This window comes from Schistocerca gregaria, chromosome 3, assembly GCF_023897955.1.
Source record: "Schistocerca gregaria isolate iqSchGreg1 chromosome 3, iqSchGreg1.2, whole genome shotgun sequence".
Classification (NCBI taxonomy): Eukaryota; Metazoa; Arthropoda; class Insecta; order Orthoptera; family Acrididae; genus Schistocerca; species Schistocerca gregaria.
The window spans coordinates 173,917,254-173,934,668 of NC_064922.1; the positions used below are offsets into that span (position 1 = coordinate 173,917,254).

The 17,415-nt window shown below is 42.2% G+C and overlaps 1 protein-coding gene across 1 annotated transcript in view; it reads left to right on the top strand.

Moving 5' to 3' along the window:
• The window catches only part of LOC126355738 (uncharacterized), a 189,431-nt gene that overhangs the window by 59,931 nt on the left and 112,085 nt on the right, over nucleotides 1–17,415 (top strand). The window lies entirely within an intron of this gene.

The following is a 17,415-nucleotide window of genomic DNA, read 5'->3' on the forward strand; positions in this document are numbered from 1 at the left end:
TTCATTTTTGTATGTCTGTTAGTTGTTGTTCAGTGCTGTATTGAGCAGAACGTCGTGTCGCGAGTTTCGACATGGCTGAGTTAGAGGAGAGACACGTCTGCATTAAATTTTTTTGAAACTCAATAAAACATTTACAGAGACACACCAGATGATATAGGAAGCCTACGGTGATGCTTTAGCCGTACTCGGTGTTAGGAATGGTTTAAAAATGGCCGAACGGAAGTTAAAGGCGATCCTCGTTCAGGACGCCCTTCGACGTCTTCCGACGACGCTCATGTCAGGAAAATCAACGAAATCGTGCTTGCCAATCGAAGACTGACTGTCCGTGAGCTTGCAGAAGAATGGAACATTTCAGTTGGATCATGCCATGAAGTCCTGACACAGCAGTTTGCCCCACGGTTCATCAATCAAGACCAGAAAGACCTTCACCTCGCAGTCTGTCAGGCCAAATGTCGAAGCCATGCTGATAGTTTTCTTTGACTTGAATTCGTGCCACAGGGAGAAAATGTTAATTAATGGTACTATCGGGACGTGTTGCGACGCCTGCATGAAAATGTGAGAAGGAAACGGCCTGAAATGGGGCAAGACAATTCATAGATCTTGCATCACGTTAATGCACTCGCACATTCATTCCTCTTGGTGCGTGAGTGTTGCAGAAAAAACAAAATCTCTGTGCTCCCTAATCCTCCGTACTCTCCAGAACTGCCCCCTGCAGACATTTTTTATTTCGAAAGTTGAAAACCACGTTGAAAGGAGATAAAGAAAATTGACTTTCGCGCTATCCAGCAAGAGGCGTACCAAGACTGCTTCCGGAAGTGGGAACGGCGTTGGGAGCGGTGTATCAACTGTGGAGGAGGGTATTTCGAAGGAGACAATAACTAAAATGTAAGCGTAGAAAAGTTTTGCGGCCAAAGTTCCGAAATTTTCTTGAACAGACCTCGTATGTAGTAGATTAGTAATCATTGTATATGTGAAGTTTTCCTTGCGATGTTTGCCATCGATAAAGAAATAAATAGTAGTGTTGAAGCTTCGTGGCAGATTAAAACTGTGTGCCGGACCGAGACTCGAACTCGGGACGTTTGCCTTTCGCGGGCAAGTGCTCTATCACCTGAGCTACCCAAAATCGTTCCGATAATTCTGGCAGTGGAATACATGCATCGGTACTGTTGTTGTAGGATATATTGTAGGCTAACCGATTTTCAGAGCGGTTATAGGCGCTACAGTCTGGCACCGGGCGACCTCTACGGTCGCAGGTTAGAATCCTGCCGCGGGCATGGATGTGTGTGACGTCCTTTGGTTAGTTAGATATAAGTAGTTCTATGGAACTGATGGCCTCAGAAGTCAAGTCCCATAGTGCTCAGAGCCATTTGAACCATTTGGTTTTCAGACGTGGCAATAATATGGATGACAACAGGAAAAAAATGCCCAGGAAATATGGGCTCTATAATGCATTCCTTAAGAGCTATGAGCACTTGTTGATCCTGACTACTGTGGAATACATATCGTCTACTGAACACGTTGCCATAGCTCTTACGATATGCATTTTAGAGATCATGTTTGCTGGACTTTTTTCTTGTTTTGGTTCTTTCTATCTTCTCCAAAAAATATAGACAGCAAAGAACTTGCAGCGGAAGATATGTTTTACAGTATCAGTGTTTACTTTAGATCACCACCTAGCACCAAACAGTTTCCTCGGTATATCATTTCTTGATTTTTAGCTTCTTTTCTGTTGATTCTATGTGTTTCCTGGAGTTAGAGATCTGTCGAGAGTCAGACCGAAATATCTGGGGTGACTACTGTGTCGCAGTTTTTTATACTGATGAATAAATTCAATTCTCTGTTTGTCATTTTGCTGGATACGTAGAGTGAGCTGAACTTTTTTTTTAAAGGGCTTGGTAAAAGAGTCCGCTTTTGAAACACTGGTCAGGCTCTTCGCGATAGTTCGAACGACTTTGTTCGCCTACTACGAATGTGTTGCTATGACGGCGTTTGTCACAAGCAGACTGCCCTTACGTTGTGCCTGTTTATCTGCAAGGTGCTACTTGAGACAGTCTACAAACAAGTGATGAACTTTATCAGAGGATGGATAAGATCTCGCGAAAAACTGTGGGAATTCTGTTGCTAGCATGTGCTGCTTAAATCATTGCTCTCGTGTGGCCTTTTATTCAGTGCTCAGGTGTGTACAGATTTTTTATCGCTTCCGCTAATTCGCTGGATACTCCAAGCTCAAAATCGCCTTATCGTCTGGCAGTTTTCAGTTGCTGTTGACTTTGTAAGATTGTCAATACGTGCGGACCAAGCCCATGGAAACGCCTAGGTACAGTCCCTACAGGTGCCAGAGTTAACTTCAGATGAGGGTATCACACATAAATTCCGTTAATGTGTGTCAGTTATATTCCGCGTATTTTATTTTTTTCCGCATGTAATACACTGTTTAAAATTCTGATCTATAAAGCACAACATTTGGAACATTTGGAAAAGTTAAAAGATTCCAGTTTAATGGAAAACAGCATAAATCCACCCTCTGCATAAAAAGGGAGACAAACAAAATGTCAATAATTACAGAGAAGTGTCACTTCTACCACTTCCATACAAAATGGTATAAAAAATTCTCCTGAATAGAGTGGTAGATACTTTAGACAAACAACTGGGAGAATTTCAGTGTGGTTTTCGAAAGGGAAGATCCTGTGCAGAACAAATCTTTAATTTAAAGTCAATAATTCACCATCGAACGTTAACCAGCAAGCCAATAATAGTGTCATTTATTGATTTCAAGAAAGCATTTCATTGTATAGACAGAGAAACAATAGCTAAGGTCATTAGAGAATTTCGCGTTAAATCAAAATTAGCAAATATAATTCGTGAAACACTAACAGGTACGATATCTAATGTCAAATTTATGGGTGAAGTATCTCACCCATTTGAAATAAAAACTGGTGTTAGACAAGGTGATGGTTTATCACCTTTACTGTTTGATAGTGTTCTAGAAAAAATTGTAAGGATCTGGAATTCGGAGGTAAAAATATCAAAAAATTGAACCAATAATTCTGGGAAGTAAAAAAATAGAATCAAGGTAAACTGCTTGGCTTTTGCGGATGGTTTTGCAATACTTTCAGATAACCTGACAGAAGCAGTCATTCAGATAAACCTTCTGGAAAAAATGGCAAACAGAACTGGTCTCAAAGTTTCACCTGAAAAAAAAATTCATGGCAAAAATGCGCCAAAATTCATAGAAACACAAATAGGTAAAATAGAGCGAATAAATAAATTTCAATATCTTGGAGAGACTATACAACAGAATGGACTAGAAAAATCTGCAATAGGTGTAAGAACTAACAAAATGGAAAGATCATATGGTTTGACCAAAAATATTTAGAACAAGAAATGTACATCTAGAAAAACAAAACTAAAACACTACACCACAGTGGTACAACCAGAATGTTTATATGGATTTAAATGCCTAACGATGAACTATAAGATGGGCAGACTAGAAGTACTGGAAAGAAGAATTACCAGAAAATTAATGGGTGCAATGAAAACTGCATCTGTTTGGAAAATAAGAAGTGATGACATCTAAAAAAATACAGAGAAAATATTTGAAATAATGGCCAAACGAAGATTAAACTTTTTCGGACACCTCTACCGAATGGATGGAAATAGACTAACAAAACAAATACTCCTATACTTCTGGAAGGAAAAATCGACAGTAGCATGGATTACAGAAGTAAGGAAACATCTGGAAAGAAACAACACCATAGAATCAGAAGTAGCAGAAAGAATCCGTTTTAAAAATAAAATACTTAATTTGGAAGGCTTTCAATGCAGAAGAAATAAATAATTGGAAACAACATGGACAGAAGAAAGGAAGAGACTTCATGGGGGAAAATGAGGGAACAATGAAAAAATAGGAAACAACGACAAAGGAAGGAGAGGAACTGAAGTTGTTAACATGATCCTAGTTGGTTAATGCGATTGTAAAAAAAAAAAAAGAAAAAAAGATAAACTTTACCTACAACATGTACAGAACCAGATTGCAGTTACTAGGACATGAAAGCGAAGTTAGAATTGAAAAGGAAGTGGGGCTGGGTTGCAACCTCTTTCCCAGTTTGTTCAATTTCTACATCGTAAAAGCAGTAAAAAACTAAAGAGATTTGTGGAAAAGAAATTAAAGTTTAGGCAGAAGAAATATAAACTTCAGTATTTGCTGATGACATAATAATTCTGCCTGAGAGAGCAAAGGACTTGGACAATCAATTGAATGGAATGGATTGTGTCTTAGAAAGATTTTATAAGATGAACAACAGCAATAGTGAAAGAGGGATAATGGCATTTAGTCAAATTAAATCAGGTGATTCTGAGGGAATTAGACTAGGAAATAAGACACTAAATCAGTGCATTGAGTTTTTCTATTTGGGCAGCAAAATATCTGACAATAGAAGTATTATAAAGAATATCACACGCATACTTACAACAGCAAATATTGTTTCTAAAAATATTGTTATTAGTACTATCGACCAAAAGTTTAGGTATTAGAAAGTCTTCTCCGAAAGTATTAGTTTGGATTGTGGCCTTACATGGAAGTGAAAAGTGAATGATAAACAGTTCAGACAGTAAGTCAATAGAAGCTTTTGAAATGTTGTGATACAGAAGAATATTGAAGATAAGATGGATCGATCATATAACTAATGCGGAGTTAGTGAATTACACGACAGAGAAAAGTCATTAATGGAAAAACCAGACTGAAAGAATGGAGCAGTCCATAGTATACAGGAAAAGTAAATAAACGTTTGTGTCCAATAGTGGTGGTATATTTAGTCGTTTTTTGTGCCAGGGAATGTGTAGTGTTGCAAGTCAAATAGAAAAAAAGGAGAAAACGCCAAACGCGGGAATACATATTTGAACATAAATGCAGATGCTGGCCAAGCCTGCAGTGTGCGCTGTTCCGCTCGTATTTGAGCACGAACTGTCAGTCGAGATCAGGACAGTATTCTGTGTAGTTGTGACTGCATTCTGTTGGAGATAAGAGAATTCTAAAGTGGACAGACTCTTGGTGGACTTTGTTACAGGTGGCCGGTATCCTCTTTCTTCAACACAAACGCGCAGGTGAATTAATATGGTTCTTTATTTACGTGAACAGGTAGCTGCTACTTAACGTGAATAGAGTCCATGTGTTGTGGTACAAGTTCATCAGTAATAGTCCTCTTGCAGACAGTATAGGTAATCTTACTATTGCAAACTTTAGTGTTATTGCTAGTCTCGCGATAGGCACTAATCTGATCGCTATGTACTGTCGCAGCTTGCAACGTGAACTGAGCCCGCACTGAAACTAACTGACAAAGGCCAACTGGGAGGCGAGTCAGTGAGAAAGTCCAGTCAGCCGTGGCGGCCTAAATACTTGCCGTAGAGAGGGCATTCGCGGCCTGTTGCTTGTCTGTGTGTCTCTGGCCCCTCTCTCGTGACAGGAGCACTTGATCTAGCGCCTACTGTCGATCTTTGCGCTAATCTTTGCTGACCGGAGTGCTGGCGACAGTTTATGCCAGCACAGGTATGACGCATACTTCTGTAACCAAGTAAAGTGGTTTAGCGTTGAGAGAGCCACCGTATCATCGACGATTTATACTGCATGCAAGGAAAGTGGGAAAATATCACCCTTTAATCACTACACGGGTGAAAATTTGTATTGAGTGATCGTGACAGATGCTCATCGAAGACGACTGCGACGAAAAATAACAGGACGGCATCTCCAACATTCACTGGCGAACGCTGTCAGCACCAAAACAACACAAAGCGAGATCCATGAGCATGTAATTGCAGGGCGAGATGGAATTACAAAACCCCACATCACTGAACGAAATGTTCGCAACAGGAAAATGTGGAGCTGAAGCTGTAAAACCTGGGCTAAGGATCATTTAGTCGGATGTCTCTTGTTTCACACCGTGTCAACTTCTGGCGGCTTTTCCGTCACACACAGCCCGTATCTCCAGAACTCGTTTTGGGTGCATGAGAATGAATTGTCGCAGCTCACCTGGCCAACACTGTCACTAGATATCAATATTGTTGAACCTTCGCGGTCTACTATAGAGAGAGGGGCGTGCGATAGCTACCCACCTCAATTGTCTTTACCTGAACTGGTCACTATTTTGCAGGAAGAACCTTATAAACTGTTGAGAACCACGCGGGACCCATGTTTATCAATTCAGAGACTATTGGACGTTGTTTTGAAAGCCAATAGTTTTTCCCGCACCGAATTAGGCATGGTAATATGTTCTATTTTTTGTGTTTCCATAGTTTTGTACCTGTCAAACACGTTCGGGCTCGACACTTCGTGGTGGGAAACAGAAATAAGATCAAGGTGCAGTAAGTAAAAATCACACATCAGTAGCTTGTGAAACGAACTGTTTTAAGGCCTCTGTCCAAACTAAAACTGTAGATAGGTTTGATTCCAGGTCACTGAAGATGACTCAAATAAATAATGCTAACAATTTTAAAAAACACGTACAGTAAAATGAATACACAATAAGTTGCGAGTGTTGGTCTCACGGGAGGCGTGCCAGAGATAAGTCCCTGCAGTCGCACTACCCTCTGTGTCTTCGGTGGCTCAGATGGATCGTGTTCGGTCAGAGGGCTGTTCGCCCTCTGTAATAAAAAACTGATTAAAGGAATCAACGAGCAACGTGAATGGATGTCTTGTGACGTCCGCGCTGACCAAACACAACCAACAGTACCGAACAAAATGAAAAAAAAATAAATAAATGGATAGAGCGTTCACCATGTAAGCAGCAGATCCCGGGTTCAAGTCCCGGTTGGGCACATATTTTTCAACTGCCTCCGTTGACTTACATCAACGCCTGTATGTGACTAAGGGTGTTCTTTGTCATTTCAGTCTTCTGTTGACTCAAAATCTGGATGTGCGGCACATTTCCGTTAAGGTATGAACGTTTCGTAATACTTACTCTTGCGCGACATGTCGTTATACACTTTACCCGTGATACTTTAAAAAGAAACCGCCCGTTTGAGACGTCTTGTCACGGCCCACAAGGCTCCCTCCGTCGGAGGTTCGAGACCTCCCACGGGCATGGGTGTGTGTGTTGTCCTTAGTGTAATTTAGAGTAAGTAGTGTGTAAGCTTAGAGACCGATGTCCCGTAAGATCTTACCACATATTTCCAATTTTAAAAAGAAATACGCTGTATATGTTACTCGCATATTAATCTGCGCTAGGAAGCCACGGTCAATCCAGAAGCTGCCAAACGATTTTTCGGGACTGTCACCTACAGCTAATAAAGAACCTCGTGGAAACGAGTAGCACGTTATCTTATTCTGCAAAGCGATACGCTGCACAGAATTAGGAAGCCACGCAACCTCCCTTTATCGCATCAGAGGCCCGTTACCTCTCAAACACTGATAATTGGCGATGGATTATTTATTTGGGCTGTTCAACATGTCAACTACTGTGGCCACTTAAAGCAAACTTTGCTGCACAGTTTTCCTCCATCTGCGATCGTTAAACTTCGTAGTTTCGTCATTCACCGAAGTGACCTGATGAAACATATCGCATTTTTTTAAATCTGAGCCGGTACCGGTCTTTTGCTACTTTCACACGCTTGTCGCCTATACGGAGAAGACGGTAATCGCAGAACCTCAATGTTTTCATTTAATCTTATCAGATACCACAAGTACAGCAATGACGTACATAAACGTCTTTAGTGCCACACCGCGTGCGACATTATTTCACAAATTGCCATATTTCCTCAGAATCCGTTTTTCCTTAGCCGCCATGGTGTATTGTGAGTACACTATTCCGTATCAGAAACTAATTCCCTAGAACTAAGTCGTCAGTACAAGCGCAGTCGTGGCGCCCCACACTAATTTATTCGACAAAAAGTTCTGTTGGAAGAATGAGCAAACACGACTTATCACTCAAGAAGGCTTTCAAGCTATTTTCCACGTTCATTTGGCAAGCACAGCACCGTTTTACCACTTTCCCTCAAATAGGCGGAGAAAAATATGTAATGACGATGAGACATGCGATGTACATAAGCTTTTAGGTTCAAATGGTTCAAAAGGCTCTGAGCACTATGCGACTTAACTTCTGAGGTCATCAGTCGCCTTGAACTTAGAACTAATTAAACATAACTAACCTAAGGACATCGCACTCATCCGTGCCCGAGGTAGCATTCGAATCTGCGACCGTAGCGTTCGCTCGACTCCAGACTGTAGCGCCTAGAACCGCACGGCCACTCCGGCCGGCATAAGCTTTTCGTTCAGTCTCCTGTCTTACGGAGGAGAATGTGCCTCGAGGCACAGTATAGTGTACTAGAATATGCCGTTGTAGGTGTTTTGTAATTATGCGCTGTTTGACTCGAGACATGACAGGTTTCTTCAGTATAAATCGCGATAGCTCAAAAAGAGGTGAAAAACAAAATTGCTGTTTAGTGTGATGTGTAGCCATTCCGAGTGACTGACACAGCTACGACTTTTCATTGGAAGCAGTTATAGCTCAATTCCTGAGAAACATTCTGTCACCGCCGACAGACCAACTCTAGAAGGTATTCCAGTAGACAAAAATTACCACCTCACAAGGGTGTCTCTACGAACATTATACTGTTTAACATTGCAGTCTGGTGGCAGATTAGAGAAACTACCCCGAGGTGACTAAAGTAATGGGATACCTTGTAATACCGTGTCGGAGCTCCTTTTGCACGGTGTAGTGCAGCAACTCGACGTGGCGTGAACTGAGTAAGTCGTTGGAAGTCCCCTGCAGAAACACTGAGCCATGCTGCTTCTATAGACGTCCATAATTACGGAAGTGTTGCAGGTGCAGGATTTTGTGCACGAACTGACGTCTCTATTATGTCCCACATATCTTCATATCGAGCGATCTGGATGGTCTAACAATGCGCTCGAACTGTCCAGAATGGTCTTCGAACAATGGCCAAGTAACATTGCCCATTGTCACCCGTAAAAATTCCATCTTTGTTTGGGAACATTAAGTCTATAACTGGATGCAAGTGGTCTCCACATAGCCGAACATAAACTCTCTCCGTTGCACCGCTTCGTAGGGGCAGCGTCACACCCGAGTCCTACCACCACCTCTTACCAACTCAAATGTGGACTCAGCTCACAAGGCCAAGGTTTTCCACTAGTCTAGCACTTGGAGGACCGCAAGCAGGCTATCACCTACAAGGACCCACAGGGCCAAATTGGCCCCATGTTTATTTTTGTTTATTAGATCAGATTATGATAGGTAATGGAATGTAACACACATATACAGGGTGTTACAAAAAGGTACGGCCAAACTTTCAGGAAACATTCCCCACACACAAAGAAAGAAAATATGTTATGTGGATATGTGTCCGGAAACGCTGACTTTCCATGTTAGAGCTCATTTTATTATTTCTCTTCAAATCACATTAATCATGGAATGGAAATACACAGCAACAGAACGTACAAGCGTGACTTCAAACACTTTGTTACAGGAAATGTTCAAAACGTCCTCCGTTAGCGAGGATACATGCATCCACCCTCTGTCGCATGGAATCCCTGATGCGCTGGTGCAACCCTGGAGAATGACGTATTGTATCACAGCTGTCCACAATACGAGCACGAAGAGTCTCTACATTTGGTACCGGGGTTGCGTAGACAACAGCTTTCAAATGCCCTCATAAATGAAGGTCAAGAGGGTTGAGGTCAGGAGAGCGTGGAGGCCATGGAATTGGTCCGCGTCTACTAATCCATCGGTCACCGAATCTGTTGTTGAGAAGCAGGAGCTCCATCTTGCATGAACCACATATTGTGTCGTACTTGTAAAGGCACATGTTCTAGCAGCACAGGTAGAGTATCCCGTATGAAATCATGATAACATGCTCCATTGAGTAGGTGGAAGAACATGATACCCAATCAAGATATCACCAACAATACCTGCCCAAACGTTCACAGAAAATCTGTGTTGATGACGTGATTGCACAATTGCGTGAGGATTCTCGTCAGCCCACACATGTTTATTGTGAAAATTTACAATTTGATCACGTTGAAAATAAGCCTCATCCGTAAAGAAGTGTACTCGTGGAGGCTAATCAGTTGCTCATAGTGCGTGCACACTCTGTACATGGTACGGAAACAACTGGTTCTCCCGTAGCACTCACCATACAGTGACGTGGTCAACGTTACCTCGTACAGCAGCAACTTCTCTGACGCAGCCATTAGCGTTATAGTCAACTGCACGAAGAATTGCCTCGTCCATTGCAGGTGTCCTCGTCGTTCTAGGTCTTCCCCAGTCGCGAGTCATAGGCTGGAATGTCCCGTGCTGCCTAAGAAGCCGATCAATTGCTTCGAATGTCTTCCTGTCGGGACACCTTCGTTCTGGAAATCTGTCTCGATACAAACGTACCGCGCCAAGGCTATTGCCCCGTGCTAATCCATACATCAAATAGGCATCTGCCAACTCCGCATTTGTAAACATTGCACTGACTGCAAAAGCACGTTCGTGACGAACACTAACCTGTTGACACTACGTACTGATGTGCTTGATGCTAGTACTGTAGAGCAATGAGTCGCATGTCAACACAAGCACCGAAGTCAACATTACCTTCCTTCAATTGGGCCAACTGGCGGTGAATCGAGGAAGTACAGTACATACTGACGAATCTAAAATGAACTCTAACATGGAAATTAAACGTTTCCGGACACATGTCCACATAACATCTTTTCTTTATTTGTGTGTGAGGAATTTTTCCCGAAAGTTTAGCCGTACCTTTTTGTAACACCCTGTATAGCTTTTGTTGATTTTTATTAATAAAATAAATACATTATACACACACACTCCACCGTAGTTCACTGCTGTTTACTGCTGCACTTGTCGCAACACACTCGTCTTCTCTTCTCACATTTGCCACACACTGCTTTCTCACAACCTGAACAAACAGCAGCAGTATGGTTTCCTTTACATGAGGTACGAATTTTACACTTCTCTCTCTTAGCTGCCCTCTGTGGTATGCCTTTAGTATTGCACGATTCTGGTCTGGCTCTTTATTCCTTGATGATACATACTGCGCTCAAAGCTCTTCACACAAATCAAAAATATACTTCCGCTTGCTAAGTGGCGTACCAGTTACTTCCTTATACAACACCCAGGAATTTATGGCAGCCAAATCAAGACTGTTGTAAAATACACGCATTGGCCAACGTCTTGTACAGGCTTTTGTAGAGTACATCCTTATCGTTTGATCGACAACGTCGCCCCCAAATTTTGTTGCATTGTAGAATTGCACTGATTCAGGAATCTTCTTCTGACAATCGGACAGGGATATATGAGAGTGAAATGAACTCAGTAACAAAACATTCTTATTTGTTTTCCCTTGATAAACTGTTAGTGTTGTTCCATCATCATTTTTATACACAATAGTAGGGTGGAATGGTTGTTTTCTGGTTTTTGCAGCAGGAGGCACCACGTCCTTCGATTACGGTTCAAAGTACCTACTAAAGTTGTGGATGCTGCCCTCAGGCGGTCTGCATGGCTTAGCGAAGTAAAGTAACTGTCAGTAGTGACATTCACACTTTTGCCTAAGTATGGTCCCATAAGCCTACGCCTTGGTCAGCTGGTCAAAGGGGATCAGCACCAGCGTATGGGAATCCATTCAGTATATATTTACCAGAAACACCTACAAGTAAACAGAATTTTATGCCAAACTTATCTGGCTTGCTTGCAATTTATTGTGTGAATGGGCATCTTGTTTCAGACGGTGAAAGTTTTTCATCAACTGTAGGATAAGGTTCTGCTTTATAGCATGGCGCACTGTTTTCTATAAAAGCATTCCAAGTATCAGAGACAAGAGCAAATTTGTCAGCCTTGAAGCGTTCAGATCTACTGGACTTGGTGTCAGAACCCATATACTTCATTATTTCGATAACTCTGTTTCGTCTCATAGTTTGTATGAAAAACGGAAGACCCCATACTGTTTACCATAGGCTTTTGAGACGAAAATTCTTTGCCCCATACACTCCTCTTGCAGACATTATGGTGCCAAAAGCATCCAGTTCTTCAGTGTCTCCTGTCCAGGAATCGTCTTGTGTTCGACGACGAGCCTCAGCTTCAGTACAGTATTTGACGTGGCGCATCATGGAAGCACTGAAAATTAACCGCCATGCACTAAGAAGTTTCCCACTTTGAATTTTCTTTTTAGCATATTATGTTGGTCCTGATCTCTCCCGCAAAATGTTATGACTTTGGAGATGACCTGAAAACATATGAAAAAAGAACAGTATTTTTAGAACGTGTAATGTACTGATAAATGTTGTCCACGTTGTTGATCTTATAGAGCTAGAATTTGGAACATCAGAAGGCGTGCTGGATGTAGAAGCTTCGTTTTCCCTAATTTAGCGAAAAACTGTCCTGGGCTGTGTTTACATCGTCACATTCGTTGCACGAATCACATTCTTCATCTGCATGCACTGGAACTGCTAACTTTCTTCATTGTCCTGATCGCTGCCGGAAAACTCAAAATCTTCACCTGAACTTTCACCTCCTGTTTTTCTCAGTTCTTCTAGTATTTCAGCGTCTGTTAGCCGCTTCTTGTAATCATAGCTCATCACTGCAGGGACGACTCTCAGATACCGTCACAATAACTGAAACCCTTGCTTGCATCAACTAACCAACAATCAGCACTGGATTGAATGAATTGTTGTCGCGTATTTGAACAACAAAGGGAGAACAGTTGATGTGATTTCATACGCAATCTTGCAAAGAAGTAGCCTCTAAATACAGAGAAATGTTGGAGGGGCCAAATTGGCCCCGCCGTCCTTCATAGATGGTAAGTTTCATATTTCACAACCTAATAAAAATAGGACGGTCCAAAACGCAGTGGTTAATATTTCATATGACTGATGAAAAGTCACAAAATATCAAGTCAGTCGAACTTACGATTTGCTCAGAAAACAAGTGAAAAGATCGAAAAGGGGCCAATTTGGCCCCTCGGTCCTTCTAGTCCTACCGATGTGCCAGGAGAGGCGCTGCAGGCGATTTCGTGCTGTTAACAAAGGCACTCACACCGGTCGTCTGCTGCCGTAGCGCATTAGCGCCAAATTTCTCCGTACTGCCCTAACGGATACGTTCGTCGTACGTCCCACGTTGTATTCTGCAGTTCTTTCACGCAGTGCTGCTTGTCTGTTAGCACTGACAGCGCAAACGCCGCTGTTCTCGGTCGTTGAGTGAAGGCCGTCGGTCACTGCGCTGTCTGTGGTGAGAGGTAACGTGTGAAATTTTCTGTTCTCGGCACACTCTTAACACTGTGGATCTCGTAATACTGAACTGCCTAACGATTTCCGAAATTGAATATCCTTAGCGTCTAGCTTCAACAACTATTCCGTATTCAGTGCACGTTAATGCCCGCTGTGCGGTCATGATCACGACGGACATCTTTTCACATGAATGAACCGAGTGCAAATGGCAACTCCGCCATCCCATTCCCCTTGCATACGCAGTGCATGCGGCACTACCGCATCTGTGTATGTGATCATCGCAATCCCGAGAGTTTTGTCACCTCAGTGCCAGTGCGCTGTTATTAATTGCTTTTCGACGTGATGCAGTACTTTATACAGTATTGATGTTAGGCGATGAGCTGTGTGAACTGTTACGTTAAGGTTTTTCAGTGTTATTCTAATGAATTTCATATACACACATCAAAAAAAGTTTTACATCACCTCGGTTCCGAGAGGTCCGGAACCTGTACAGAAAATTGGAGTAGAGATCAACAACACATCACTTACACCCTTTTTATTCCCCATGAAAACCACACATTGCATGTTGTACCACCATACAGCGAGACCTTCAGAGGTGGTGGTCCAGATTGCTGTACGCACCGGTACTTCTAATACCCAGTAGCGTATCCTCTTGCATTGATGCATGCCTGTATTAGTCGTGGCATAGTATCCACAAGTTCATTAAGGCACTGTAGGTCCAGATTGTCCCAATCCTCAACGGCGATTCGGCGTAAATTTCTCAGAGTGGTTGGTGGGTCACGTCGCCCATAAACACCCCTTTCCAATCTGTCCCAGACATGTTCAATAGAGTTTATCTATGGAGAAAATGCTGATCACTCTAGTCGAGCTACGTCGTTATCGTGAAGGAAGTCATTCACAATATGTGCACGTATTCTTTATGATCTCCTTGGTTCTTCCGCCATTTATTATTTTGCTTCAACGTTAGAAGAACTCCTATGCTTTTGTCCGATAAGTGGATACCAATCTTGATGCTTAGTTTATCCCTAATCTAGTTTCTATTACTTCTTAATGCTGCCCTATTTCTTTGGTTAATTCTCGGGCTATATTCTTTTTTCTGTTCTACGTCTACATCCATCCTCTGCAAACCAGTGTTAAGTTCATGGCAGAGGATGCTTAGCATAGTACCAAATGTTATAATTTCGTCTACTTCAATTCGTGTACCGGTATGGACTGTGCGATGAATTATCGCTTAAATACGCTTGTGGATTCTGTAATTAATCTAATACTGTCTTCGTGATGCCTGCAGTTAGTGCATTCTAAAATTCGCCACTAAAAACCCGTTCTTTTGATTTTGTAAGTAGGCTTTCGTGGAATTTCTTAATGTCTGCGGGGTGTCCCTGAAATGTTGCAACAAACTGTGTGGTTGTAGGGGTTGTCTTGAGGAACAAATCGAGAATATGTACCCGTGTCTGCAAAACGTCATCCAATGACCATAGAGAGTTTTGTATAGCAATTCTGCAATCTCAGTTCGCTAGGCAAACAACTGGCATTAATGAGTTCTATTACAACAAGTTAATACAAATACTTAACTTTGATTACACAGACGTGTCACAAGCAAAGGGCGACATGCAAAATCAATTGAACTGCAGTGACTGCTAACCTCTAACTGAGCTAAGTAGAGATTTTAATGAAGAGGCTACGCTGTGTCTGCTAACGAAGTGGGTGTCACCAGTCGGTGGCGGCGCTTACGACCTCTTACCCTAGGGGCTGCTGTTGGCGCGTTGTCGTCCTGGAGGGACGTCAGTCACTGTGCGATTGGCTGACCTCATCTCACAGCCTTCTCTGCTCTGTCGTTCTCGACTGACGCGTCGGCGCTGACTACGCCGTGACACAGAGCGTCAAAGTTATAGGAGCCAGCGCCTGCCACTAGGCTACCCTTTTGGCAGTAAATGTGACTTTTTACGCTGACAGGCTGCAGGTGGAACGTTTCGCAGTGCTGTTTGTTGTTCAGTGATGGCAACTGATTGCCACGATCGCCAATGGAGAACATAGAGTTAGCTGCTGTGTAGAAAGGTCTTCTCTCCTGACAATGTTACCTCAGTGGATGATGGTTTCGGACCTAGGTTTCCATCCAAAGTTTATTTTTCTCCTGTAACGCTGTAAAATCTGCAATATTTTTTTCGGTATATGGGAGACAAAAACTGCAGATGGAAACGCGTGTCCGGAAGCAGCACCACCAACAGCTACCACGAAACAAAAGGGAGAACCAAGGACAGCACTAGACAGAAAAACCAGTGATTGGCAGTGGCTGGTTTTCAAGGTAAAATCACCCCACAAATACTTTAAATACAGGGATGACTGGATTGGTGATTTCCTGTCGGAAAGGTCACAATTCGTAGTAATAGACGGAAAGTCATCGAGCAAAACAGAAATAATATGCGGCGTTCTGCAACGAAGTTTTATAGCCCCTCTATTGCTCCCGATCTATATTAGCGACATAGGAAACTATTTGAGTACTCCTCCCAGATTGTTTGCAGATGATGCTGTCATTTACCATCTTGTAAAGTCATCAGATGACCAAAACGAATTGCGAAATGATTTAGATAAGATATCTGTATGGTGCGAAAAGTGGCAATTGACCCTGAATAAAAAAAAAGTGTAAAGTTACTCACATGAGTACTAAAAGAAATCCGCTAAATTTCGATTACACAATAAGTCACCCAAATCTGAAGCCTGTAAATTCAGCTAAATACTTAGCGATTACAGTTACAAATAACCTAAATTGGAACGGTCACATAGATAATGTTGTGGGTAGAGCAAACCAAAGACTGCAATTCATTGGCAGAACACTTAGGAAGTGCTACAGATCTATTAAAGAGACTGCTTACACCAAGCTTGTCCGCCTTATCCTGGAGTTTTGCTGTACAGTGTGGGATCATCATCAGGTGGGACTGACGGATGACATCGAAAAAGTTCAAAGAAGGGCAGCTCGGTTTGTAGTACCGCGAAATTGGGGAGATAGCGCCACACACATGATACGTGAATTGGAGTGGCAATCATTAAAACAAAGGCGTTTTTCGTTGCGACGGGATCTTGTCATGACATTTCAAACACTAGTTTTCTCCTCCGATTGCGAAAACATTCCGTTGATCATCACGATAAAATAAGAGCAATCAGGGCTCGCACAGAAAAAATTATGTGCTCGTTTTTCCGGCGCGCCGTTCGAGAGTGGAACGGTAGAGATACAGCTTGGAGGTGGTTCATTGAAGCCTCTGCCAGGCAGTTTATTGTGAACGGCAGAAAAATCACGTAGATGTAGATGCAGATGTAGACTGCTATACCTGGAGGGCAGTGTACCTAGGAGCATGTGATGTTTCCTGGTCGGTGTTTCAATCCAGTGACCGATTTGTTAGTCGCTTGAAGGAATGCGCACGTGTAAACCTCCATCAGCAGCTTCCGGGGTTTTCTACTCTTTTTGTGAGGAATGAGGTTGTCTCTCGTGCAGTATCGGTAAATATTACGAGTTCTACGTATTTAAATGTTGTATTGTACTTTTAAGCTATACGGAGGGTTTTGGTAATTCTTCATAGTTTTATGGCGAATCAAATTCTGTATATTTTTTAATCTAGCTACGTAATGTGTGTGTAGTTAAGCCATTCTTCATCGGTCGTGCACCATCTTTTACACTGAAACGGAAGAAGGTCTTCTAGTACGGAATACATGGTACTGGCAAATTCCCTGGGTTTCTTTAACGTCTTAACAAAATTCCATCTCATGAAAATGGAAATTTGGGCTTGTTTTCGATAGCTTGTATTACACAAAAGGTTTCTTTTCGACTGGTTTATTTCGCTTGCTGATTATTGTTGTAATGTAGACTAATAATGTAGCACACAAACTAGTAAGGAGATTGTTGACAAGATTTCTTCGGTCGCAACACTTAAATTTTAGTATAGTATTTGTTCCTAGGTAAATGAGTGTGTTTTACCATAATATGTGCACAAAAGAGTGCGTTCGTTGTTTTTCTCTCTTTTTTTCTCTGCATCGATGAGTCTTCCATAAACACCTCAGAAACTTCACGACCAGATGTTCTCTGCATGGCTGCAACTGCACCACTACACGGTTACGCCTGTCAGTATAGACTAAGCATTTTGCGTCCATGTGTCCATAGTTCAACACATAACTTGCTACCCAGGGGATAA